This window comes from Podarcis pityusensis (assembly GCF_964106645.2).
Source record: "Podarcis pityusensis genome assembly, chromosome: 8".
NCBI lineage: Eukaryota > Metazoa > Chordata > Lepidosauria > Squamata > Lacertidae > Podarcis > Podarcis pityusensis.
The window spans coordinates 16,544,984-16,554,609 of NC_138033.1; the positions used below are offsets into that span (position 1 = coordinate 16,544,984).

Consider the following 9,626-nt stretch of genomic DNA (forward strand, 5'->3'; position numbering starts at 1 on the left):
CATGATTAAAAGGAAGTTTTTTACCTGGTGCATAAAAGTATATAACATACCCCGCAAGTGTCCCCATTTGCCAGGGACAGTCCTAGAATCACAGAACCCATCCCAGTTTCTGATTTGATTGTCTCACTTTTCTTTAAAAGGTAAAGGTAAAGGGACCCCTGACCATTAGGTCCAGTCGCGGACGACTCTGAGGTTTTGGTGCTCATCTCGCTTTAGTGGCCGAGGGAGTTGCTGTTAGTCCACAGACAGCTTCCGGGTCATGTGGCCAGCATGACTAATCCGCTTCTAGTGAACCAGAGCAGTGCACGGAAATGCCGTTTACCTTCCTGCTGGAGCAGTACCTATTTATCTACTTGCACTTTGACGTGCTTTCGAACTGCTAGGTTGGCAGGAGCTGGGACCGAGCAACGGGAGCTCACCCCATCGCAGAGATTCGAACCGCCAACCTTCACTGGATTAATGTTGGAGGGTATGGTATAATGAAGGTGCCAGCTGAACCTCGCTGGGGAGAACATTCCACAAATGGGGGAAAGGCCCATTCTCATGTTGCCACCCTCTTGTGGAGGAGCCACATGATGAAGGGCCTCAGAGGATGGTCTCAGGGTCCAGGTAGGTTCATATGGAGAGGCCCAGTGCAGTCTGATCAGGATTGGTGAAATAAGCTTAAACCATCTTGCCCCAGTGAGCAACCTGACCACTGAATTCTGCGCCAGCTGAAGTTTCCAAATCATTAGAGAGTGCATAGTACTCCCCACAAATCTTTCGGCAAACTTATAGCAAATCACCTAAATCGGTTTGCAGAGCTTATAGCAGCGATTATTCAGTCAGAATAAAAATTTCCAGTGCTTCAGTCTCCTGAGGAGGTGAAATGCCATTTCCAGTTGCAATGACCTCTCTGGAGGGAATTCTTTTAACTCATGGGACTTGCTATGACAAAGACCAATTCCAAGTGAATCCCTTTTAATATCTATACAATATATCAAATAATTGATTTCTGGGCATATTCCTAGACTGTATTGACCCTTCATAAGAGCAGCTTAAATGAAGCTGCCAGCCAAACCTCCCTGGGGAGAGCAGTCCACAAATGGGGAGCAACCACAGAAAAGTCCCATCCTGTCCCCAGGATACTTTGGTGGAAGATTCAGGGATCTCACTATTGGTGTCCACCTCTTCCCATCCATGACCCAGCTGCCAAGTGACCAAAACCAATGAACCAAATGATTCAGTTCCCACTGTGAGTCACTCCTACTTGGCACTACAGTATGAATTAGGCTCCAAAGGTCATGCCCACCACACAAAGAAGCTACGGTAGTCAGCTAAGTTCACACTGTTTACTTGACATTAGCTTGACAAGGGATTGCCCTGTCACAACAGGCTTAGGAACCTTAAAGAAGATTTGTACAGTTCTTGCCCATGGTCTCATTTCCCTTAGGCACTTCAGAAATTCTTAAGGGATAGTTAATCAAGGGGCCCTATTTACAACTGCTTACCCTGCTTCTTGCCTGCTTATTTCTAGTTTCCTGACACAGCACAGTTGTCTGCAGTTTTACCTCCACAAGCCTTTCCATCTCTGCAAGAGAATCCTCAATTGTACTACGAAGAGGGGATGTTGTGTGTATGGACCATGCACTTACCTCATTGCAAATACCTGGAAAAAGGTCAAGCTGAGCAACTTGGCTTAGCTGATGATTAATACTTGCTTGCTGGATAATAATGCATTATTGTTTGCCACCCCGTTGGTCCCTGTCTTTGAGATCTACAACACCTTTCTATTTGATGGTGATTTCTGATAAGTTATGCTTTCCTCATTCCTAAAGAGATTGGTCCTCTTGACAATGGAGCTTTTACACTGAGCAGCCTGGGCTGCAATTTCTGGAAAGAGCCAAGCCATAAATAGAGCAGCTGAAGGTACCCAGGCCTCACACCAGAGAGTTTACAGACTTCCAAGGAGAAGCCAAGATGACTCCCCAGATTGTGGTTACTATTCTTCTCCTCTTTCTCCTTTGCCCACAGGAAAGCATTGCGGTAAGGTGACTTCTGCTTTGAAAGGAGACATGCAACACCTTTCTGCCACAATGATCTTTCTCTTCAAGTACCCTAGAGAATGTGCTTCCTTCAGCAGTACCTGAGGGTTGTTATAGGAGAATCCTACTACAATATCAGAAATGTCCAGGTGGAGACAGCAGTGCCCAGTGATTCATATATTGTTGTTTTGCTCTTTGTACAGGGATTCATGCAAATGGTGAAATAACTCCACCATTAATGTCTCCGCCAGGGCATTTAGCAACTATTATGTGAATTTTCTCTTTGAAGATCAATACAAGGCAGAGACAGTAAAAACTTCAAAATTCTTAGTATGTATGTATGGTTTTTATGCACAATGGTTGAAAACCACTCTGATTTTTTTTAAAGCAATATATGAATGTTGTTTCCAAAATATTAATCAAATAAATAAACTGCCTTTAAAATAAGGGACACAACAATATCCTGAGTTTTAAATTGCAGTGGAGTTTGGTAATTTGCTTAGTAGTATTCTTATGTTTATACACGTATTGCAGTGACTGGTGTTTTGATTTATTTTGGTAATTTTACCTACTTAGTTGTTTGTACATGTTTGTATTTCCACCTCATATTGCAAAGGCCAGTGGCTGATGCAAATATCTATCCTTCTATCTCTCTTCAGTGTATTGTATATTCATTGCATACACATCAAGCCTTCTGCAAATAGAACATGAACACTGATTCTGATTCGTCTTCAGAGAATGACTTCTTGCTTTCTGTTTTAGGCAGGTGGCGTTGCTAGATTCCAGACTACAGTGGTAAGTATTTCATATTATATTTCTGTGGAAAGCTCTTCCTCCATTTTCTGGATACAGTTGTATACAGTTTTGTCTAGGTTTTGCACCAAAACAGCCTTGGACACCTTAACAGATCCATACTGGGAGAAGGACAGTGACCTTGCTAATTCTTCTAGACCTTTCAGGGGCTATGTGTAGTATTTGACCTTCTGAGGCAAGGAAGAAGGGCTACCCCTATGCTATCTATATAATCAGTTATCAGTAATCAATATATTCATATATGCTCACACATAATCAGGGTTTACAGTATTTTATAATCCATTTTGAATCAAAGGGAAGCTGTGCCTTAGCTAACTGCAAACTGCTTGAAACAGCAAAGTTAGGAGCCGACCTTTCCCCTACAAACATCCGTGTACCCTGGACAAGGGGAAGACGTGAATCAGAGATACTGGTACAAAATCCCCTCAGATACAGGCTAAATTAATCCACAGAACAGGAAGAGCAAAACCACAAAATCTCCAAAACTCCCTGTCCTGTCATAACTAGGGGAGAGGTTAGACAGAGCGTCACTGCAAGCAACGGAAAGCAGAACTAGAACTCCGTGCTTGACCAGTGCTTGACCAGGAGCTGGTAGCGTGGCAAGAAGCTTGCTTATTGGCTAATTTTCACTGACAATATCGTGAGTCCCTCATGGTTGTCTCATGATCTATGATTTGCTGTGATCTGCTCAGGTATAAAGACGTCTGGATTTCTGTCAATCGGGGTCCCAGTTCCTTTTGGAAGAGATTCCAAACCGGGTCCTTATTGCCTGGCAATAAACCTCACCTTCTTATTCTCCATTGCTGTGTCTGCCTGATCCTTATTTAACACCAAGCGAATACCTGCTTACGTTCACGTGCTTCACTTCTGCACCAGCTATCTGGGATATGGGGTATTATGATCTAGTGTTTCTGCTCATACCTGGGTGTCTGTTTCCAGAAAGCCATGCAGGAAAACTACTGGTTGGTCCTGAAGTATTTTGGCTACCGGAGGCTTTCATCCTGTCTCTCATGTTGACTAACATCTACATGAAACCACTGAACTAGATAATCCAGAGGTTTGGTGAGAGGTAGTATCAGTAGGCTGGTGACACCCAGCTCTGATTCTCCTTTTCATTAGCTTCAGATGAGGCAGTGGAAGTGCTATTGATGAAGCTTGGGCTCAGTGATGGACTGGATGAGGGATTAGTAAATGAAGCTCAATCCCAGCAAGATGAAGTTAATGTTTATGGGTGGTTCATTTGCGCAGAGACATGGCGGTGGGGAGCTTGGCATGGCACAGCTGCAGCAGTGGGTGCAGGACTGTCTTATGCATATGCGGGGCCGGGGTGCAAAGATCCGCCCTGTGCGCGCCCCCCCCCAGGTTGCTCAATCCCAGGAGCGCAGGAGGCCAGAGCCAGCCGGCCACCTCAGAGTCTCGCTGGCTTGGTCACCCCCAAACTCACAGCACAGAGCTGCCCGCAGCAGAAGAGCCTGCCACAGCGCTCCGACCGATGGGTGGGCTCTTCCCCGGACTCAACTCTCGGGCCCCAGACTCTCAGCCTGGCACCCCTGAGAGCCCCGCGCCCAGGTGCCCCGCACCCCTCGTGCCTATGGGTAAGACGGCCCTGAGTGGGTGCAGCTCCCTTTTGCCTTCCCCCTCCACCTCTCTGTAACCAGAAGTGACATGCAGCATAAGGAAGCCAGGTGAGCAACAACACTCTGCCTGTGCCACCCTTTTTGCCACTACGGATGCCATTGTCTACTGGATGCTAGGCAGCAATGGCAGGAGAGAGCTTTGGCCTAATGAGTAGAGACTGTTGAACTGCAGCTGCCATCATTCTCCGACCATTGGCCTTGCTGGCTGGGGGGCTGATGGGAATTGAAGAGCACCAGGCTTAGGAAAGCAGGACTCTCACACCCTCCAACATTCCCCTTATGGAAATTGGGATGCACGTCTTTGGGTGCTGTGCTTTCACGGGAGCTAGCTGACTTGTGCAAGAGTGCAGAACCAAGGCAAGTGCCAGTACTGGCTGTAAGCTCCATGAGCTTGGAGGGGGGAAATGGGATTCCAGGGAAATTCCAGGATCGAATCAGAAGCCAGGATGGCTTCTGTAATTCTTGGAATGCCCTGGGGATATTGGGACACTTGAAAGGTATGGATTATTCCTATGTTCTTAGGCTATATGAACTGCATGGTTTGATTTGCAAATGTATGGGCTTAGTGTCCAGTGCCAGACTTTGCATACCAATGTGAAGAAAGCAAGATTTGCAGCAGATAGATTCAAAATAATAATAATGGTGATAATTATGATGTTGTTGATGATGATGATAGGCTAACAAATTGCTTTTAACTTTAGGCTACTGGCAGTGGGTGTGGCCTTGTGAATGTGAGTATTGTTGATCATTTGGATGTTGACTGATTGATCTTGCTTTGTAGATCTAACCTTTTCCTGGTCACTGGAGATCAAGTTCTCTACTTTTTAAATAACGCCCCCCAACAGCCCTTAGAAGCTCCATCCTTGAGACCCATAGGTCATTTGAAATGAAAATAGCATGCTTCTTAAATGTGCTTTTTATTTATTTCATTTATTAATTGCTTCCCATGAGGCATTTCAATGTTATTTACAATATAAAAACATATACAAACCAATTACACACGCACTCACAAAACAGCTGCATATATTAATTATTTTATTTTAAAAAATACATAAATGTAAAAACAGGTTAAAACAACAGATTTTTTTTTTTGTTAACTTTGCTGCATTAAATATACATTCTCTAGTTGACCTCATTTGTAATGCTCTGAAATCTTTAAGATAATATTTCAGTTTCCTATTAATGTTGCCTTGAACTTTATATCTGGCTTTCTTTGGCAATGTTTTATTCTGGATTGTTTTATTTGATGTTTTAATATGTTGCAAACCACTTTGAGATTTTCCCCCCTTTAAAATATCAAGCAGTATAGAAATGACATGAATTATAGCAATAATGATAATAGGCATTCTAGTCCCATTGAAGTTTCTAGAGGAACAAAGTATAAGGCCTATTCATTCTCATACACTTTTAAAGAGCTTTGGGTGCAAACCCTTGGCTTCTCCAGGTCAGTGTGGACAATGCTGAGCTAGATGGACCAATGGTGTGGTCAAATATATTTTGGTACATTTTGAGAGCCATTGTTGGAATCTTTTTTAACTGCAAAAGTAATGGATAACTACATTCCATTCTGCACAAGTGTGGATCAGGTTACTGTCTCATCAGAATGAGGGGTAGACAGCTTTGTCTCCTTCCGTGCATGTTTCCCATGTCTTCGTTCACATATCTGTTCCATCCAGGATTTTTGGTATGAAAAATCACTTTTAATTATTTATTTTGTCACAAGCTGTGCATTTCAGGATATGTGCTATCCCAGGGCAAACGTTTCCAAACACACTGGGCAGCATTCAACTAGGTTTTACTCAAAGTAGACTCATTGAGATTAATGTACCCAAGTTAATAATGTTCAATCATTTCATCGTGTCTGCTGTGAGCAAAACTTAGTGAAATGCTACCCATTTTATCCTAAGCCTTTATGAACTTTGAATTATTATTATTTTGAAGCTGAGAATAGTATTGCCAAATTTGGAGAAGTGGAAAATCCAAAATATAGTTATATTCTGATCAGAGTATTAGTCCAGGAGGTGAGTATCAATTTTGGTTCACTTTTAAAAGTCGACCAAGTGAAATTCTCCTGCATAACTGAATGGAATATGCAGATTCTGAATTCCTTAAGTCCCTCCTCCAGAAAAATGCAAACATAAAAACCCCCGTAGCATAGATCTTAGTGTCAAAACCATGGCTTGTATCCAAAGTAATGCTAAGTCTCTGGTTCCATTTGGATTCTGCACAATGCAACTCCCCCCGCCCCTACCTAATTGGTTCGGGTTGGCTGGCTTAAACAGAACAGATTAGGGAAGGGTATGGAGGGAACACAGCAAGAGAAGAGGGGGGAAAGTTCCACTGTGCAAGTATAAATCCTTGTGCTGACAGAACAGGAGCATTGGATACCCCCGACAATACAGTCTTTCCTGACAATTCCGCCGCCCCCCCCCCAACTGCTATGAAGAGAGTGTTCATGGAGAGAACATTTAATTTGATATGATGAGGAAAAATTTGTTTTTTTGCTTTCTGTTTTAGATTATTGGTGTAGTGGCACCTCCCAGAGTGAGTATACCCTATTACTTTTGTGTAGAGAGTTTCTTTTTATTTACATTAGACTGTTGTTGTTGTTTAGTTGTTTAGTCGTGTCCGACTCTTCGTGACCCCATCGACCAGAGCACGCCAGGCACTCCTGTCTTCCACTGCCTCCCTCAGTTTGGTCAGACTCATGTTTGTAGCTTCGAGAACACTGTCCAACCATCTCGTCCTCTGTCGTCCCCTTCTCCTTGTGCCCTCCATCTTTCCCAAGGCAGTCTTCTCTTCTCATGAGGTGGCCAAAGTTTTGGAGCCTCAGCTTCAGGATCTGTCCTTCCAGTGAGCACTCAGGGCTGATTTCCTTAAGAATGGATGCATTTGATTTTCTTGCAGTCCATGGGATTCTCAAGAGTCTCCTCCAGCACCATAATTCAAAAGCATCAATTCTTTGGCAATCAGCCTTCATTATGGTCCAGCTCTCACTTCCATACATCACTACTGGGAAAATCATAGCTTTAACTATATGGACCTTTGTTGGCAAGATGCTGTCTAGGTTTGTCATTGCTTTTCTCCCAATTATTTACATTAGACTAGGGTTTATATAATGCAAAGCAGGCATGCAAGTGAATGCTTGGCATCTTGTTGATGAAAATTCTAGACATGTCCCGCTTGGGATCTACAAACCACCAAATCTTGAATGGAAACACTGGTTCTGGTGGAATTAAATGAGTTTTGCTGAAAAGTAACAGGGTGTTTGTTTGCTTGCTTGCTTGCTTGCTTGCTTGCGTGTCTCCAAATGCAACACCAATTAGTGGGGAATTTGTGGCCTTCCAGATGTTGATGGGCTTTCAGTCCCATTATCCCTGAGCATGAGCCATGCTGGTTGCAGCTACTGGGAATTGTCCAACAACATCTGACGTAGAACAGGTTCCTCATTGGAACTGCTTATGTTGGACTCTGACTTCCATAATCCCGACTATTGGCCTTGCTCATTGGGGATGATGGGACAATGACTGGGACAGGAATTTAGGCAGCAGGGCCTCAAAACTTAGAGAGCTGCTGCAAACAGTACTGGGTTATCTGTCTTGGTGATCAGAATGTATACTATAAAACAAGTTCATAGGCGGCGCGGGAAATGAACTTCCACAAGCTAATATTGGCAACTAGCTAAGTCATACAGTTAGTTCTACTTACTGTATAGAAGGAGCCTTTGTTTGACTTGGTTCCCTCAGATTCCCTCAGATTTTGATTCCCTCAGATTTCCTCATGCTAATGCTCTTTGTATGTTACTCTCTTTTTCAAGAACTACTATTTCTAAAAATGCATTGCCTCTTGATGAAAGTTCAGATGCACTGTTCACCTTCATAAAAAATATAGGAAATGAAGAAAATTCATGAGAAGTAATCCAATAGGTCGATAGTTCAGCTGGGAGTAGACTGTCCTACAACTTTGCCAGTGGGTATTGCCAATGATTTTGCATGACCAACTTCACCCCTCTATGCTGGATATGGGGGTCCCTTTAGTTTATTATGTGACAAGAAAATATACAAAAAAGAAATTCCGGTACACTTTGACATTTTGAGGTGGTGGCCTCCCTGCCCCTTCTCCTTTTCCAGTGTGTGCTCTTAATCATCTTGCATGGTGTCCATTCATGCTGTGAATCCATTTATTGTGTGAGGTAAAAGTATAGAAAAGCAAAATATAATTGTGCCTTTCTTCATTTCAGGGAAGAGGACTTCCTACCTCTCCTCCTTTCCCAGTGAGTATTCCTAACCATTTCCCATTGTTCCCATTTATTTTTGGAATCTTTTTATCATGTGAAGCAGAGCTATATAAAAGCAAAATATAATTGTGAACTCTACATTACAGGGGTGGGAGCTCTCCTGCTAATCTGCCTGTGTGTATTGAAATAATTATTCTGACTGAGCAATCACTTAATTTTAAATTGTTGTAACCCAGCTTGGGACCTTAGGGCAAGGGTTGGATAATAAATTTAAACAGTGGAAACACAAACACACACACACACACACACACACACACAATGCATCACCAGTAGATGTGCTTTTTCTGTTTGCATTTTAAATTTCTGAATCAGAAGTTCCTGGTCATGGTTTTCCACACGTAATAATGGCTAAATCATTCTTTCCTGCAGTATTTTTTATATTAATTTTTCTCTTTCTTTCTTTCTTTCTTTCTTTCTTTCTTTCTTTTGCATTACACCGGAGGCACCAGACTCATGAGGCCTCAGAACAATTTCTACAGCCTTGTGAGGCTTCAGACTTCACCTCTGAGGCCCCTCAAGGCCTCTGAAGTGACTTCCGGTGCTTCCTGAGGCACCAGAAGTCACATTGGAGACCCTGCAATGTGGGTGCCAAGCACCCACAACATTTTTATGGTTGCTCAGGCCCCCATGGCCCCCTATAGTTGGCATCGGTGCTAGAGGGCTGAGTTCTGAATCAAGAAGGTCCCTGGTATGAACTAGGGATGAACAAAGGCAGCTACGGTCTTTCCATTTTGACATGTCTTCATCACAATGAGTGCTGTTTCTATTCCACAGCAGTTTGGTCTCTGCAAAATGCTACATTATTAGTATCTCCGCCTACTATTTAACAGATTTCAGGAATCAGTGTTATAGTTA

General features: G+C 43.1%; 1 long non-coding RNA gene across 1 annotated transcript; it reads left to right on the forward strand.

The window, feature by feature from the left end:
- The first annotated feature begins 2,714 nt into the window (after positions 1-2,714).
- On the forward strand, positions 2,715-8,748 carry LOC308484590. Its single transcript, XR_013990019.1, has 4 exons — positions 2,715-2,819; positions 5,176-5,205; positions 6,992-7,018; positions 8,715-8,748. It is a non-coding gene; the product is annotated as an uncharacterized lncRNA (long non-coding RNA).
- The last annotated feature ends 878 nt before the right edge of the window (positions 8,749-9,626 follow it).